Here is a 19,347-nt window from a genome sequence, read left to right as displayed (position 1 = left end):
TGGTTTTTTTCCCCCCACAACTCTGTGTTTCCTGTTGTGAGAATATGGCAGGGCCTCTGCAGTGCCTGCATTTACCTACTGCCCTTCTTAACTACCTCTCTACAATGGTATTTTATCAAATGGCATAGATACTTTATCTAATGTCTTCCTGAATATATCATTGATAGAAAAGAACTTTTGCTTTTGCAAATCAGTAATTGTGGTAGGCTTGTGAGAGTTGCTTTCTTCTGTCATTAATTTCAATTACGTCCTGTAAGATTTCTGCAGTAGCTGTCCAGCGGCGAGGCTCTGTTGGCCACCATGCCTTGGCACTTCAAATTGTGGTTATGTTTAGAAAAGTGAATTCTTACTCAGCCTGTCTACTGCCTGTGTGCTTTGAGTCGTATTTGCTTACTTTACTGACACAAACACATTTTTATTACTGCTACCATCACAGTGCCAATATACCTCCAAGCTGCAGGGCAACCTGTAATCTGCTCCATCTCATGTAGCCTGAACAACATGGTCAGCAATGCTTTAATTGTAGATGATATTTTGGCCCTGATGCTCGGAACAGACTCAGCTTGGCCTCCATCCACAAAAAAAAATTGTGACAATGTTTTTTTTTTTCCTTTATGTGTTAGGAGGCAATTCACCACTTGGTACTTGTTGGTTTTGTCACGAGTGAACAGTCTTTGATGCTACCGGAGTAGCAGTCAGAGAAGCTAGGGTTCAAGACACTTCTTTGGTGAACCTCAGGGGTGTTCAGCAGATGCATATGCTCACTCTCTGAAGTGTCTTCAGAAGCAACATCCTTGTTGGACTTGCTCTGTTTGTATGAGCTGAATTCTCTGAGCTGCCTACCTGTTTCCGTGGTTTTTTCTCTTGGATTTGTAAGACTGCTCTGCACACAGAATTTTACTATCAAAAGGTATGATGCTTGTTTTGGCTCTGTAGTTGATACTTGTTTTGGCTCTGCACTAATGAATGGAATTATTTTTAGTGTTAAGCCAGGCTAATTTGACAGTGCTATTGCAGTTTAACAAATTAACACTTCAATTTGTCATTTCTACCATCTCTTAGGGAAGGGGTTGTTCTGAAGGGTACTACAGTTAGCAGTGGCAGCGGGCACCACTGTCGTCAGCAGCCGCAGTTCCTGAGTCCTTGCAATTTTGAAATGGTGCAAGCATCAGTACTGGCAGGTTTTTCACAGTATGGGAACACCTCCATTATGAGCACACATACCAGGATGCATTCTCGCTATGGAAGAAGGAATAACCAGGGCACCGCAGAACTTTTCTGCTACTATTACTTGTACTGAAGATGAGTACTCTTCTCACCTGTATTTCACCACTGGTAACATGGCTGCCTCTCCCTTTGCTTTTTAGGGCACCTTTTGTGCACCTACATCTCTATACTGAGAAATAATTTGTGCCAAAGACTCTTTGCTGGCCCTGAAGCCAAGAGATGTGGCACAGTGTGTGTGCACACTGCTAAACTCTCTTGCCCCACAAAACTTGGTGACCTGATTCAAACATCCTATGGGGAACATGAGGCCAGGGACTAAGGTAACACCCAGAATGGCCAATGGCATGCAAATGCTGGAGCCCATGACCTGGCCTTGTTGTTTTAGCAGCATAGATGTGGGTCCTTGAGGACAAATAACTTGCTTGTTTCTAGTATCTTGACCTGTATCTGGTATATATCAAGACAGCCTTTGCTCTGAACACTAAACAGAAAACTTTAGGACCAGCATGGCTGTTGCAGTGGTCTTTATTGTGTTCCTTCACTGAATCTTGATAATGCCTCTCCAGTGTGTGTCCCCATTCCTTGTCCATGGTATGGTGTCTCTTGGTTCAGTGCTTTTGGGAATGTCCAAAAAGTCCTCCAAAACCTGTGTACACAAATAGAAAATCCAAGAAAGAGTTTTTTCCTTCCTCTCTTCCTTTCCAATGCCAAGGCTCTTTCTAAGGGGAAGGCATCCAAATCCCTCTGTATCCTCTTGGGAAAGGATCTCATGGGGCATGCTGGAGAGTCCTGACCTGGCAGTCACGGCACAGAGGGTGCTGAATCCTGTTCCATGTAGGTACATGTGTGATTGAGCTTGTAGGGTCTGTCTGCTGCTTTGTCAGCTCCAGGGGGGCAGACATAGGCAGGGCCCTGGCAAAACAGTGATCCTCAGGCTACGTTTGCCCACCTCCTCCTCACTTCCTTTAACTACAAAATTATGGAAGTTGGTGGTTTTGGGGCTGTGGTGGTTGGCCATGGGACAGCAGAGGAGCTGGGCCTGGGCTAAGCGCTAGGAAGAACTGCGGGAGCCTGTAGGATGCATATAATCAAACCACATATGATTGTCATACCATCATAATTTTTGTTGTTTCTGTGGTTGAGAACACTTGGCTTTGATTTAGCTGGGCCCTGAGCACAAGCTTATCATTTATAATCAGGAAACTCTTTTACTCTTTGTGTTTAGTTAAAAGGAAATTTCTCCACTATTTACCACATAACCACATCCTTTACCATCACAGTTTCATTTTCTGGCAATCCAAACTTTGAGAGGTGAATATCTCTGAGCTCAGGCATTGGACAGGATAAATACCCCATTTTTAGTGGCAATGGTTAGCATAGGTACTCATCAGTAATATTTATTTAAAGACATAATAGATTATGCCTTAGAATAACTTTAACATAAAGGATGCTGTCAGATTTTGGCAAACCAGAAAGTAAGTACCTGTTGCAGGAATGAAAACAAATCAATACCAGCACATTGTCAGTCACAATATTTACTTTGTTCTTTTTTTTTTTTTCCCCTAACCTTGTTTCATGGATTTTCAGTTTCTGACATTTTTTCTCACAGTGTGAATGATATGTTGGGATTAAGGCATTAACTCTTAAGACAAGGCTTTCCAGTTTCTAAGTTACCTCACTTGATGATGATTATACATTAAGTTTCATATTACAGCTCTTCATTTTGCAGAGTCTCCTAACTTGATCCTCTTTCAGAAGAGTGTTTTCCAGGGGGTTACAGCTGCATCCAGCTCTGCTTTAGTTTCTGCCTTTAACAGACACTTGAAAAACTAAAGCTTGAATCTTACAGGGAAAACCAGTTGTTAAAGGCAATCCAATCATGTCCTTGCAACACATCCTCCAAAACACCAGTTTATTTTGTAGGTTGCTAATTAATCTGTTCAGATTGAAAAATATTTTAAAATATTCTAGGATGCTAATCTGTTAGCATGTGATAGACTTTGTCTGACCTTTGATGAACTGTAATTTTGGATACATGAATTTCTTTTCATTGGCACTTTATGGTAAGGATGATGATTGCTTTACATTTTCAAGGCAGAACACCTGAGGTACTTTACTTCTCACTGGCTAAAGAAGGACTCAGGTAGCACTCACAGTGTCTTTTAATGGTTTGTCTGGTTTCACATTGGCCAGAGCTCAATGGTAAACCTCTATTTTGATGTAAGGTGAACCTCAAACTTTCCATAGCTGTTGAGGTTTGTCTGCACAGCCCAATGTCATTCCTCCAGTATCTTTCCTCTCTTATGCCCAGGCAAGAAGGCAACAGAGTTATCGGCAATATGTCCAGGTAAGAGGCTCTTTGGGTAATACAAAACTTTATTCTTCCCAAGAGCTGTGATAGAAAGGGCAAGAAATGGGACCTCTGTCCTCAGTGAAGGATTTTGGTTTTCCTTCCTAAGCATTCAGCAAGAAGTCTGCCTCGGGATTTGCCACTCAGTTAACATCCACATTAACTCCATTGCAGAAAACTATCCCTGATTCCGCAGAAAGAAAACTATATAATCAAATCTGGTTCTTTCATTAATATGAAACCGCTCTTTTTTTTGTACAGTCCAGCAAACTGCAATCCAGTAATGCATTTGTATAGACACAAATTTATGTTTTCCTTTTCTTTCTTCCTTCCTTTTTGGTAGCCTGAAGGGCATAGATTTTTATTTTTTATTTTTTTTAATGTAGAAACAATCCACAGTAATCAGCTGGTTCTTGTAATCTTTGTGCCCTTTCCTGAGCCATTCCCTGATTACTACAATGTAATTTCATTTGCTTTTATTAATTACTTCTTTTTGCTTGTACTGTCAGATTAGTTCTGAAATATTTCCATTGTAGGAGCTATTTAAACCTTCCTCCTTCAGATCCATACCAGATAATCAGGGCAATTTGATTAAAATGGAAGGCTGACTTGATTCATGTTTCTTTTTCTAAGAAGAGGGAAGAAAGTTCAGGTCATCTTTGAACCACACATAATACTAGTCAAAAAACAGTTTGATAATCCTGACTCCAGTGGTCTTCATCTCAGTATGAACTTAGTTCTATTTATCTACATGTAATTTCTGTTCAAAATATGAATTAAAACAGCACAATTAAAAAAATTACCACTGCTTACACAAAATGCAGAGACAATCATGCTGAAGAATCCATAGAGACATAAATCTTCTGCCAGTACAGCAGGAATAAAATGTGTTCATAGTTCTCATTAAGAAAAGGGAATGAACAGTGAGATAGCAAAATGTGCAAAGGACACAGCGCTATTTAGATGGGAGAATTTCGAGGGTACTTAAAAATTCTAGTTGGGTGATCAGCACAGTGGCCAAGAAATTTTTGTCATGAAAAATGCAGATTAAGGCATGGTCAAAGGTAGAGTGTTTCTTTCTAACAGTAACCAGTTGGGAAACAGAGTTGGACATCACTGCGGGGAGTTCTGCGTGCAGAAAAGGTCAAACGGCAAACAAAATACTTGCTTTGGTACCTTTCTTCCTGTCCCTGGAACTTGGACATTTTTCTCAATCTGTATCAAAGCTTTTGGGTTTTATATTTTCATAAAACTGAAGTTATTTTAAAGAACAATCAGTTCCTGGAGGTAGTAACTAGACTGTTTTTTTAAAATCTTAATTTATTTTCTTCAACACATTACCAAAGCAACTGATAGACGTCTGAAAAGGTGACTCTACCTCTGAGTATTTGTGCATTTGTAAAATATATTTCTTCATTATTATTTTTAATTGTGCACGGTCCTATGTAATCAAGACAAGTGATAGCAATGATAAGTACAAGTCAGCTTTTCAGAATTATGTTTATATATTCATTTAGTTAGAGTACAGTGATGCTGTTTCTCTTCAGTTTCTATTCAGGAAAGATCTGCTAGCTTACCAATATATGTTGAACGTCTGCCTTCACAGAAAAGGGTAGAGGATCGTTGGGGTTGTTGTAGTATAGTGTCAGGTGCTGTCAGAGACTGCCAAAGAGAGACTTTCCCAATTGCCATCTCCCGACACTGGAGTAGTTACCTGATAAATAGTATTTCTCGTATTTCCCATTTTCAGGAGTTTTTGAGAAGCTTTCAGAGCTCTGAGAGTGACTGACCCAACGTCCCCAGAGCAGCACGGCACGTGGCTGTGCCTGTCCGTGTTCAGCAGAGCAGTTAAGTGCATTCTCAAGTTTAAATATGTGAGTAAAGTTAAGTACGTGCCTCACTGCTTTGTAAAAAGTTATGGCTGGCTCAATCTTGGCCAGTAAAGACATCTGTTTGCTGACATCTGGGCAAGCTGCAAAGGCCTGTCCAGCTGTGGGTTGCCATCTCTCCTTTCTGGTCCAAGCCAGAAGCATCTTCAAGGGGTCATTGTGGTTGAGGGACTGCCTCAGAGCGCTGCAGATTACGGCTTTCCCTAGCAATGCCTGCATTTTCTCCATTATACCTGGCAAAAACAATCAAATAAATGCAAACCAGAGAAGCAAAATAAATCAGACAGAAGCCTCAGAGGTAAATGAAGAACCTTTGTTTTCCATTTAAACCTGCTGGATGTAGTAGTCTGTATGCCAGACCCTGGATCTCTCGAAAATGACTTATTCCCAGCATAATTTGCCACCTACATTAGGCTGAATGAAAATCCATCAGCGAATGGCTTCCAGGTAGAGACTCTGCAACATTTGGATTTAGTTCCAAATTTCAAAGGTCATTTAGAAAATCCAGGTCAGGATTCAGAGCTGAATTTCAAATGTCCCTGAAGTTCATGTTTGTTCAGACCTAAGCCTATGAATCTGAACCAACATGATAATGCAGATTTAAAACAAGAACTTCCAGGTTTATGCAGAATCGTTTATTAATTTTCTCTATGGTATTATTTACCAGTCACAAGGGCATGTAAAATAACTACTTAATAATTATGAACTGCTAAAGCCACTCATTATGCATTGAAAATGTGTGAGTGCAGATTCTCTAAATGATGTGGAAGTTGGACTATCGGGAACATTCAGATTGTACATTATCAAAGTGTAGGCTACTCTCTAGTACATTTGTCTGATATACAAGACAATCTCATCTCAACTTGGATGAGATACAAAAGCGTAGGCTCTGTGGAATATGAAGTGGGCTTGGTGGAGCAGAGGGAAATTCATGTTATGTTCAATGTGCCTAGTAAATAATGAGATATTAAATTATAATGTGTTCCAGGAGTTTTCAACTGTATTTTCTCTTTAATCATTTCATTACTCAGAGTCCTTTGTTTCTGACTTGTGTCTTTCATTAGAATTTTAGGACTCAAGTATGTGTGCGGAGAGCTCTGTGAAGGTCCCTGTGGCACCTCCACTGCATTAATTCCTTCAAACAAGAAGGAGATTTGTCCGCAGTAGAATCCGTGTTTCTTGAGCTACAGATTTCTGCCATGGGCATGAGCTCCTGAGCAGGCCTGCGAGGACAGGCTTCATCCATGACAGCCACCACGTATAGCTGGAGCTTGCCTGAACTGTATCTCACTTCCATGGCAGGGTACTTTGAGCAGATGTGAACCCTTTTTCAGCGAGACTTGCAGCCGAAGTGATGCGGTGTGACTGCAGGGGTGGAAGCAAAGGAAAGGACTCTTAGCGCCTTATGTGAGCTAGCATTATCCTGCTCAGTGTTCCCGTCCCTTGGCATCGCTGTGTGAGCGTTGCACCAGCAAGCAGGATTGGTGCTTTCAAACAGATGGGCCTGAGCACAGTCTGCGCCAAGGGAAACATGTATGTGAATCACTTGTGGGTGTTAAGGGCAGGATTCCCATTTGATATTCTCAGCATCACAGCAGGTATAAGGGTCCAAACATTTAAACAGCGTAAAGCACTTGAGCCTCTTAAAAATGCATGATACATAGTTGAATTCCTGTTAGTGGGAAGGGGAAGGCAGCTTCTGCAGGTAGGCTCACCAACCAGCAGAGGATTTCAGGCTGCACGGTCTCGTTTGTTACCAACGAGTCAAAGAAGCCCTGGCATGTGAATTTGCGACCAGGAAGGCAAATAGGCTTCTAATGCATGGGCATAGTGAAACCGAAGGACAGACTTTTCAGCTATTTCCCTTTGATTACCAGATGCTAAAGTGTCTAGTACAGGAAAGCAAGGAAAGTGCTTTAATTATGTTTCCATAAACAATTCCTGATTTACTGGACTGGAGCCTCAGGGAGTGTTACAATGGGGCAATTGGTATGGGGCAGTGTACTGGTTCTTTTGGTTTACTTGTGCTATTCAGAGGAGCCTCAAGGTGTTTGATCCCTGGTCGCTCATGCCTTTCTTATGTTTCTTTGAAAATCTCCTCTTTAATGTTCACTGTAGAATAAACCCTGTTGACACAGGCTACGTTTATGGTACCAGACTGCAAGAGCCCTCCTTTCTGTGCTTCCCAGTCTGGGCATACAAACTAGCCATCCTTTATTTCCATATGGGATACGACTTGGCCATGCAAGTATGCTGTTCTCCCAGACGTAGGGTTTTAAGGAAAGGAAACATGCCTGGGCAGGAGCAAAGACATGCTCCAAGAGATGTCCTGCTGGATTAGGCGAGCAGGAACACAAGAAGTCATACATTAACGTACTCTCACTGGTAAATCCATACATTGACATAGACACTACTTTGTATGTTAGAACTTTTTATACACACAGGACTTATCCAGATATGGTGCTTACTGAATACCCTGCCATATTATTTGTGAAAACACTTATTTAGGTGCGCGGTTATTTCACTTGCATGCACATGCCTTTTTTTTTTTTTCCAGTGTGAGTGAATGAACTGGCATACCTGTATAGTTGTCAAGGCCACAACTGGAACAATTTAACCTACTGTAAATAAAAAGCCAGAAAATCTTTGCAGCCTTAGATAAGGTTGCACTTTCAGTGTGGGTCCAGGGTTGACGCCAATTAAACTTAAATAATTGCAGTAGGAGAATGTTAAGGTTGCAAAGATTGCACTCCAGAATTGGAAATTTTGGAACGTGTGTTGGCTGAATTCTTTGGTGCATAGTGGTATTGTCTTTAACAACAGTACATAGGCACACATACACTCCCATTATCAGCTGATGGCAAATGTGCCCATAGATGGCACTCAGAAAAATGTAACAGTGTTTATGGCTTTTGCAGGATCAATAAAGTTCATTGTTGTGCTGTCCAAATAGCTCCCTTTGGCGCAGCTCTCTTTACGGCAGCTTTGAACAGCAAAGCCCTTGTTGGAGGGTTCTCAGAAATGGTAATGTAGTTTCAAAGATACACATACATATATATAAATAAATTGAAGCATTTGATAAATATTACAGTCAACACAGGAAATATTAAATGCAGTTTAATTTGGCTGCTGGTATATTGCAGGGTGCTCTCAAATAAATATGCACTTTTAGAAGATCGGTATTGCTTTGCTTTGCTTTGCTTTGCTGGTAAGAAAATATGCAGCGCTGATCTGAAATGTGACTTGACACTTGAAAATATAACCTAGAACTAGCAAAAGGAGTAAAAGAAAACATGCTGGCCTGCCAGCCTGTTAGCTTAGCACCTGACTTGCAGATGCCCTACATTCAAAATATTTTTTTTAAATGCAGACTCATGGATGTATTTATTTCATGATTATCTCCATGTCTTCCTCCACATTCAGGTCCCTTTGTGAACAACTGCTAACTGTGCTCTTGCATACTATAAGCTGGCTTGAATCTTTCATAATAAGCACCTTCAAAACCTGATTATATGAAGTTATCTGGGAGCACTGAAACCTTCAGAGAGGCAGTGGTATCAATCTTAGATGGGGTTAAAGACTCCTCTGCTTGGCAGAAGCTCTTTAGTACATTTGTTGCCCTACATCCACCCCAAATCTGCAAGCTGGTGTTAGTGTGCTGCGTACAACCTGTGTAGACAGACTATATTAATCCAGATTCAGGGCACTGCTTGTATGACCCTGTATCTTTCACAGAAACCAGGGAAGGAGTTTCCTGAAGAAGTGATGTTGATGGGTGGGCTGGGCAAGTGTCGGTACCTTTTCTTTGGCACATCAAACACAGCGTGCACTGGGATGGATGTGCTAAGAGGAGGTGTTATGGTCACCCTTGCCTGCAGTTTCAGAGGGATGACAGATTCTCTCTGAACATTTCACGCTGTAATACTCCATCCTGTTTCAATGTGGCAAGGAGTCAGATTTGTACGTGCTTACGTCTAAATACAAATGAATATAAATAATAGGTGAATATCTTGTTTGATATTCTGTTCAGTGAAAGAATCAGTCAATTGATTAACCTGTTATTCAGTCCATTATTCAGGGTTGTATCACAATGAAGTCACAATTATTTATGAAACTTTGATTAATTTTACATCTGTTCTTGGTTTTAGGCCATCAATTAAACTATATAAAAAGAAGCAATTAGTCACTTTACCTTTTAAGAATTTTTTATTTAAGTTCATGCAAAGATTTATTTCTGTCTTGAAAAGTCTATAGCCATATACTACTGTGTTTGTCTCTTTTAGGGCTGTTATTTCACCTACTGTTTTCATTTAATTCCAAAATTTGCTGAAAGCTGTGAGTACTCAGCACCTTCCCAACCCGGGCTACTTTGGTTTCATCACCTGACTATGCATTCAGGCATTAACTTTAGGCAGAAGTGTTTTGAAATGCTGGGCAGTGGTTTCTAGCAGGAATGTTAATCTTTACGAGCACCACCACTGAGATTTCACTCTTTGAGGGCTACCCCTTGCGGTAATGAAAAAGCCTGTGTTTCAATGATCCTATCATCTCTGCTGGCTGGAATTTTAACTCCTGGTAGGGCCACTTAAGTCTAACAGGTCAAAAAGGCCAGATGAAATGAAGTTCACTGTTTTCCCAGACTGGCAGATGATTGATAGTTCTGTAACTTATACTCATTAGCAAAATAAAATCAAGCATCAAAAATAAACTAAGGTAGTCACACTAGCAAGGTAGTGGACTTTGCAATTTTTGTGAGTCTTGATGTGAGTCATTGGTAAAGCCAGGCCTCTACGGCAGTATTTCTGAAGTTAAGTAGGTAAGTAAATTTCTAGAGCATTAGAACAATAGTTGCAATAATAAAAGTTGATAGCGGTAATGAAAGAAATGGACAAACGCAAGCCCTAAATCCTTGGAGTGAGCAAACATCAGTGCTGACAAAAAGCAATTTAAAAATGAAAAAATCTGTAATATATCCAAGGATGCAAGATAGTTACTATTCAGTGAGCATAACGTTAATTCAGAAACAGCATCATCACTCATAGGCTAAGAGCCAGTTATGGCTGTGGAGTTACTCATCAGCACGCTACGACTGACAACATTGCTAGGCTGTTAACTTTGCAGTAATGGCAATAACAAAAGTTGGGGCAGTCAAAATATATTGGAGAAAGCAATGAGCAAGCACAATCCCTGTATTTTAGATCAGCATGAGGAAAAAATGGTAATCAGTGCCCAGTGTCAGAGTTCAGAGTAAGCAGAAACCATTGCTAAATATGGCTGTCTACAAGTCATAAAAGTCATCCAAATGGAGTCACCGGGAATTGGTTTAATCTGTTTAACTTTTCCTAAAAGGAAATTGAGGTCAGCTCTTGAAGACATGAGATGATATAGATGAGCTGGTATTAGAAGTTACCAGATTTTTTGTTTCATAAGACTGAAGAACAAATTCATTAAAAAAGTACACCTCTTTTATGATGCTGCTGTGAAAACATGAGAGGTGACACTTTGGGATGTTTTCACTTTTTTATCAGCAGCAGGAAAAGTGCTCTGCTTCTGTTGGAACTGGTGTAGCTGCAGTTGAAATATGGTTTTGGGAGCTGGGCTTATGAGTAGACAGACCGGATAGAGCCCCGAGGAGGGTAACAGGAAAAGAGGATTAGAAAACGTGCTTATGGAAACAAGGTGAAAGAACTGATTTGTCTAATTTAGCAAGAAGAGACCTGAGGGGAAACTTCATCTCCCAAGACATACACGAATGCTGGGAAGGAATAGTGAGCAATTGTTCCAACACTGGGACAGTCGTTCAGGGCTCCTTATTAGACACTTTAAAAAAATGGTTAAAGGAAACTCTGCCAGGGATAGTCTGCAACTGCTTGATCCCAAGTTAATGCAGAGAGTGGGGCCAAAACAGCCTTGGAATTCTTTTCCAACTCTTCTTTTTTTACGATACTAAAAAAAGCATAAGGAAAAGGCTAATCAAGACACAACAAAACAAATTTCCAGTTGTGCCGATGAAAGGAGTCTACGTGTGTCGAGGCTCGGATCCTGTACAAGTCCGCCCTGATGTGCCATTGTCTTTTTTGAATGATCATATGGTAGAAGCTGCAACAGCTGTTCCTGATTTTCAGAAAAGTGTCTCTGAAGTCTGCATAACTGAGGACAGAAAAGAAGCAAGCCAAAAAAAGCATTAATTCCTCAGAAATACTTCTGAAAAAAGAGGCAGCAAAAAGTTGTAAAGCAAAGGACAGCGCAGTATGAGGCAGCGTGAGTAGAAACATGGGCAACAACAAGGATAATTTTGTCAAGAAGTTGAAACAGTTGATTAAGGGGATTGTAGTAAAGTATTCTACCAACTCAACTACTGAACTTGATTAAGACTTTGACCATTCTGAAATTGCTATTATGGCACTTGCTTTACAGGCACAGTAAGAAGATATGACAAACCTTCATAAACTTGAGAAAACTTCAGGTGAAGCTCCAACCACCATGAAAATGTTTTGAGAATGAGATGGCTGATAAATTACTGAACCCTTCAGCAAAGCAAGGAACTAGGAAAATCTCACAGAATAATGAGGAATGCGGCAGTATAGCCAAAATGCCAAAGAAGGGAGATGTAAGCAATCATAGCAGTTAGCAAACTAAGCAACTGTGACTTATACTTCTTCTAGTGACAGGCAAACTCTTCTACATTGTCATATAAAACAAAACGAAAGAAGTGGTTTTGCTGAAGCCTGGATTTCAACCTGGAAAATTAACCTGTCAACTGATTTTTCACAGGAGGGTTAATCATTCAAGAGAACATCAAATGGCTTAAAAAAAACCCAAACCCTTCATAATTTTTCTGAAATCATGTGATGGATTCTTTGTAAATTACTCTGAAACAGCTTGATGTGTCACGGTATGCCAATAAAAATAATTTTATCAAGGTGCAGCATGCACAGTTAAATCAATGTAAACTTGAGCAAATGATTTGATAATAGATAAATGTCAAGCATGGTTGTATTATCTCACCTCTGGTATTTGACTGGCCATTATGCTGAAAAATGTAGATGGATACAACGCAGCACTGTATGACTCAGAAGATGTACATCAGAATTAGATTTTGCTGGTTGCAGAAGTCTTCCAAATGGCAAAAATCCCCCCCATGTAGTTCAAGGCTGTTTGGCGTCATAAACATGAGCCGGTTATCAGTCAGGTGTGAGTAAACAACAGATATCGCAGCAAGAACCCCCCAGGTCCAAGCTCACACATTATTTTAGGAGGCAGAGCATACAGGTGGTAACGCACATCCTTTGCAGTAGATCATGGGTCAGTACAGATGTATGAAAAGGACGTGCTGTCAAATAGCCAAAATGCACTTCCACTTCAAAGAGGTTTGATTTTCAAGGGTCTATAACTGGAAGGCTAACTGACAAATCTTCAACTGAGAAGTTATTTCTGATAAAGAAAGCAAGCGCCCTAAACCGACTAGGCATTAAGTGGAATTAATTTATAACAAATACCAGAATTCATCGGAGTTTTCAGATAATTATGCTTTATCATTAAAGCTCTTCAGAAAGGAAAATTGGCAATATTTGCTGGGAGTTGTGAATCAAGGCAGGGCATCAGCCATGACAGCTCTACCATGGGGCAGTTGGAGGAGCACAAGAAAAAGGCCCACAAAAAGAATCTCCCTAATTGAACTTTATGCAGTGTGGGAAATAGTGCAATATTTAACAATTCTGGGAATATGTAGAAAGCTGTCCAAATCCAAAAAAACCTGGCAAGGCCTCATTCTGGCCCTACGCTACTTTGGATGGCAGAGGAAAGAATCATCCTGGAGTTTAAGGATCGCTCGTGTTTCTGTAGTCCTTGCAGCTATAAAAGGTTTGTGTATAGAATATAACTATTTCACCACTGAGTAATATATTACAGGGGGTAACTAGCTATTACTAGTTCATTTAAGAAAATACTTTCAAAAGGCACTGTGTGCCAAAATTGCAAGACTAAGTATATTGTATTGTAAAAAAAGGCATTAATGATTGCTTCCTGGAGATGAGCATTATAGGTTTCAATTTGTAGCTACAAAGCAATGAAATTTTCAGTACACTCAGAAAATTGTACATTGTATATTAAGGGAATTGAAGACTTTGAAAATGGATATGGGTGTTCAATTTTTATATCCACACAACTGTGGAAGAACTAGGGAAAAACATCTGCTTTGACTTGACTCCTGAAGGAAAACACTGATGAAAAATTGCTAATTAAAAGCAAACAAACAAACAAACAAAATCACACACATATCCTTCCAACTTGCTCCAATGCGTTCAGCACAGGTTTCCTATAAGCTACCAGAATCGCTCAAGTACTTGTAAAAACAAATGGAAAACTTCACTATCTTTAAATCGGTGCAGGCTGGGTAATCACAGGCTCCCTTATCACTTCCAAAAATGACCTGCTTAGAGTAAATTGAAGCGCTTTGATAGTTCAGATAGCTGTACAATTCACATGTTCAGAGTGGTGATCACCTTCAAATTTAAGCACTTAATTTAAGAGCTTCAATAATTTTAAATTGCTATGTGCCACCGAGTGGCAGAGACTCGAGTGCTACTGTATTCTAAAAACACTTTGGTGTTCTGCTTAATATTTTTATTTCAGGGACTTCAGAGAAGATTTCTATAGTCAAGCGTGGAAAATGGAACAGATTTCAAGATTGATGTAGGAAAGTAAGAGACTTTGGGTTTTCTTAAAATCAGAGCAGAAGAGGTCTTCTCTGGGGAACGTACAGCTCTGAAGCCTGCGCTTGGCTTTTTCTCTGAACTGTTTGACCAACGTCCTTGTCTGGGCTGCAGCAGAAGGTAGAAAGAGGGGTAGTGGCATTTATGTGGGTATCAGGAGAATTTTCTGTCTATTTACTCTCCTGAAAGAACCTGCCCAGGTTAGGTTTGTTTCCATGAAGCATTTCTGCTTAACACCTACTTCTGCAGAAGCAGCTAGGAATGAAAGCTTTACTGTTATTTGAACCCTTCCCCACTTGTGGGTTGGGATATTTTTACCTGGCTGCGGGTTTGTTCATTTGTTGATTTGTTTTACTAAGCTTCAGCTTCATGCCAGGATAAGTCCTTCCTGTGTGCTTTTAACCAGCCCCATACAACATTTATTGATGAAATGCTTTGCTGAAGACTGAGCTGAACTGTAAGTGGCTACCATGGACTTGGTCTCAGCAGATAGGAGAGATGCAGACCACACCACAAAGACCCTCACAGCCCCATAATTCTGTCAGGCTCCAGATGTGGGGAGCAGGATATTTGAGCATAATGGGAAAGTCAGACTTCAGAGGTGATTATGCATCAGAGATGATTATTCACGCCCTCTTGGGAGGAGGTACAAGTCTTTGGACGAGGAAGGTGTCACTTCAGGCTCCTGCAGCCCAGCTGACAACAGGTACTGCTCTTCAGGCTGGAAGGGGAACAGAGAGGGAGCAGCAAACTGCAGCTTCCAGAAAGCTTGCAAATGAAACACCAAGAATTAAATCTTACCTGAAGAGCCTAGGTTCACTGGAGCTGATACCTTGTGACCTCTTGTTTAGCGGTATGAGACCAAAATTAGGCTCCTGAGAGGTAAATGTGAATAGTGTCTTTCACTACCAGAAAACTAGAATCTGGCTCACAGAGATTTTATTATTGAGGGTGCCACTTTAAATGCTAATCACTATTTGCAGGCTCAGACAGCTTCAGACTGGCCTCTTCAAAGGAATGAAGGGGTATTATGTGTTCATCTACCAGCGAAATTCAAACTCCTTTGAAAATCCCAGCTTGAAGGTACAAGGACACAGGCCAAATGTGAGTTCAGTGATTGTTTTGCCAAGGCCTCTTTCAGTATCGGTGTCTGTGGGTACACTCCCAGCCTGTAGGATGATCTTGCTTTGGCGTACCTAAGTTGAACCTAAGGGGTGTTACGAAACCTGACATCAGACCAACATCACACAGCTGGAAGAGAAGTGGCTATTTTTCCGAGGGAGCTGCAATAAGCTGTGCTGGCTGAGCACAGAATCATTCCCCAGTACAGTGTGCTGAAATACCCACTGGTTAAAATGGGAATTTAAAAGTCCCGATTAATGCAACCAGTGTATATGCATCATACTGGATACAACTTCTATGTTATAAGGAAAGCTGGCCTGCTTCAACTGCGGATTATATTTCTACTAGCCAAGTACCCTGACGCAGGACGTGGTTTAACACACCGCTGGTATTACACAACTGAAACTCTTCTGTACACCTGGTGAAGGACTTGTTGGGGCTTCACTGGATCTCTGCCCTTGTTTGATGACTTTTTTTTTTCGTTGAACTTAAGCAGGTTGTGTAGGTTGAATTGTGGCTTTTCTGCCTGCAATCTGAACAGCCGTGTTAAATTTTAAACTAACTTCACCCTGCCCCACTCCTGACTACTTGGAGTAGTAGTAAATGGATTTATACTGTGTTTAAGAATGGTAAAACTGTGTTGAGCAATTTCTTCCATTTTTAATGAATATCAGCTCACTTTCCTTCTTATTTTATTCCAAGAACATACATTTTTTGTGACACATCCCAGGAACAACTGTTTTTCCTCTGTATTTCAGCTCTTACTGCGATATTCCAGACAACTTGTAGTTTGGGTCTATGAGCGTGAGCTTTTCTCTTTCACACACCTGACTTCCTGAAATCCAGCGCAAAGGTGTTTAGATCTACTTGTCTTACTCGAGAGTTGCATCCGCTGACTGAAGCTTACATTTAAGGTTGTGAAAAGTTTCATACTCCACCTTCCAGAGTGTTCAGGTGATGAAAGCAGGCTGTGAATGTTGCGTGAATGGCCATGCTGATGCTTGCAGAGAGGTCAAGTGACGCGAAAATTGACTTGGCTTTTGCCAAGTGGTCAGCCTAGGCTTGTCACTTGTCTTTGATGTGACAAGAAGGTGTTAGAAATCACTTAGTGCACACCTAGGGAATTTCTGCCCAAAATAATTGCAGAGACTTGGAGATATGCTCTGAAGGATCAAGTTTTATATATTTCTGTTTTCAGGAGGGTAAAATCTAAAGCAATTCTGGAGGTGATGAGGTTACATCAACATGTTATTTGAGACGCTTCCTTATTTAAGGAGGGGTGTTATTTGTTTCCCCCCATTTTCTGGTTAGAAGTCTGAAGGTGAGTATCTGAAAGGACTGTGAGGCTTGCAGATTTTGGAATAATGGTGTTGCTACGTTCTTGATGGCTTTTGCCTAGAAAAAGGAGACAGGCAAAATCAAAATGTATCTCTGAGCGAATTTATCAGCCAGTGCTTGGGACACAGTTAGGCTGCTTTCTTGTTTTTATTTAAGGAAAAATCAGTAATCTTTGTCTCATCCCTGAATTTACGCTGGCTTCCTCTAATGTTTCCATATGAATTTGTATTTTATCCCATTACGAACTTTCATTTCTTGTGTTCTTTCTCTGTTAATGAATTTCCATGTGTTCATTTACCTGCTCAAATTCTTTTTACTGAAAGGTGCTGTCCGTAGAAGAGTTCTTACTGCTCAAGTTATTTACTTTATGAAGTCCTGAATGGACTCTGTAGGCTGTGATTATGAATTGCCACTGAGCAAAGTAATTTCTATAAGAATATGCTATTAACTTTTATAAGTGGTATCAGACAGTTACTTCACAGTTTGCTTTTGATCTGTAATGCTGGAGGACAGTGGACATAGCTCACTAGCCCTCTCACCCAGCCTGGGCCTTAAAGAAGAGGAAAGACTTGCATGTAACGGGAGAAAAGACCAGTATTTTTACCCCAAAAAAAGAAAAAAAAAAAAGGCTTGTCATGCATTCCACAAAAACTATTTCTTCTATTATTTTCCCAAGTCCATTAGCCTTGTCTTTTCCAAGAAGTATGCTGTGGGTATCTTGTAGAGCAGCCTTTTAATATTAAGATCCTTGTTTGAGTTTCTAAGTAACTCGCAACAGGTGCACAGCTGTCCGGACAGAACTGCACCTCTGTACACCCATGGCTCTGTCCAAGAAGTACTTGGGGTTTTCCCAGGGATGTGACTTTGTCATGGAAACTGCACTCCTTACCAGTAAAACTGTGAACATTTTTAATTTCCTCATGGGAAGAAGGAGAATAAAATTAATTCCAAAGCTGAAAATGTTGAATGGCGTTCCCAGACTCACCAGTGGTTTATATAACAGAACCTGTCACTTCAGAAAATTCATAACCCAATCTCACTTCATAGTACAAGCAGTCTTATAATTTAACAGTGTAAGAAAATTCAAGAATGCCAATGTGGACACCCCTGTGTTTCACTGCAGGAAAGAATTACAGCACAGTTCTCAGTAATTCTATTGTGCAAGAGCTAGCAATAGCATATAAAATGCTGGTATTCAACTAAGATGCCTTTCTTTTATACTGTGTCTCAACTGAATGAAGGAAAAATACCCAAACAAAAATATACTGTATTTTGATTATTACAAAATCATGGTTATGTTTTCCATCAAAATGATTTTAGTAAGTGTAGACCACAAAATCAGAGAAAATACTGCTCCTATAAATAAAGCACAAGAGTTGCCTGAGTCAGTGTGAAGAATAACAGGGGTTTACTGGCAAAAGGATAATATTTTGAATATTCATAATTCATTTTCTCTATCTATCTTAAAATTTCAACCCGTCAATTATACATGAAACTGAATACCATAGTACAGTAGGGGACTAAAAGGCAAGTATTCATTTTCAGCTTTACCATCTCAGTCTTTAAACAAGACCTGCTCCTTAGCATACTGGTAAGACAGATGGATAAGTGTTGGTAGATATGAGATTTATAGTTTGGCATTATTTAACTTCACCGTAATTTGCTTGTACTAGTGCCCTTGAGACTCATTTTTTTCAGAAAGTCTGATTTTTCTACATTTATTCTAGTAATGGTATATTGAGGGTTGTTAAGGAAATTAAAGTCCCATTTCAGGCCCCAGTTCAACAAAGCATTTAAGTAATGCTTAACTTAAAGTACATCTTAAACCAAATCCTATTTAACAAAGGCAAAAAAAGAGGAGCTTTCAGAGGGACTTCCCCACATGGTTAAAGTGAAGAGTGTGGGGTTTTTGTTAAAGTGAACTTAGAAATGCTGCCTGTATCACACACTCAAGAGACTTTCTGTGGAAAGGGACGTTTAAAGAAGATATTACCTGTTGTCCAGAGTGCCTGTGGGATGTGGTGAAGGAGGCAGGAAACTCGATTCAAATTTTGGAGCAGAATATAGAATGAGCTGGATTTATCATGCTTAGGGAAAGTGTTCTGAGATGACGGAAAATGTGTTTTGCAGTGAAAAAGACCCATATCTCAGCTCACTAGCTTATTGGGCAGTTACGTGTGTTCCCCTGAGACATCGTGACATTGGAGGCTTTGCTGAAAAGCTAGAAAAAAGACCTTGCCTGAGGATGAACGGAGAGAGACTTCCATCAAGCTGGTAGTTAATCCCTTGTAGGTTCTGCCGCTGGTAACGCTTCCTCTCTCAGTAGCATCATCTCTGCTCCCTGTTCTGGAGCAACTTCAGGGCACGGCACCGACAGTCCATGACTGTTTTAAAAAGTTTGCCTAGTACAGTCCCAGGTCCCGTTAAAGGACTTGAAAAGTTTTGATAGATAAGTATCAGGTTTGGTATTGTGGAACATAATCTGTATTTCTGGATCACCTCGGCAGATTACATGATAGAGCTTTTAGCTTTCAAAGTAAAACACCACTAAAAATATTTATGTCCACCTCACCTTCCCCAATAAACTGAAAGCTGTTATTTACAGTAGTAAACCCAGATACAGTTATTTTCTTCACAGAGGTCATCTTCCTTATGAAAATTCATTCATATTCACCAGGAAAGTACCTGGCGGCCTTGTGTTTTGCCA

The 19,347-nt window shown here is 40.2% G+C and overlaps 1 protein-coding gene across 4 annotated transcripts in view; it reads left to right on the top strand.

The window, feature by feature from the left end:
* The window catches only part of RBMS3 (RNA binding motif single stranded interacting protein 3), a 720,759-nt gene that overhangs the window by 75,632 nt on the left and 625,780 nt on the right, over nt 1–19,347 (top strand). The gene's annotated exons all lie outside the window — the stretch shown is intronic.

This window comes from Grus americana, chromosome 2 (genome assembly GCF_028858705.1).
Source record: "Grus americana isolate bGruAme1 chromosome 2, bGruAme1.mat, whole genome shotgun sequence".
NCBI classification, from domain to species: domain Eukaryota; kingdom Metazoa; phylum Chordata; class Aves; order Gruiformes; family Gruidae; genus Grus; species Grus americana.
The sequence above is the reverse complement of the archived record's forward strand: the minus strand, read 5'-3'. Positions and strand labels throughout refer to the sequence as shown.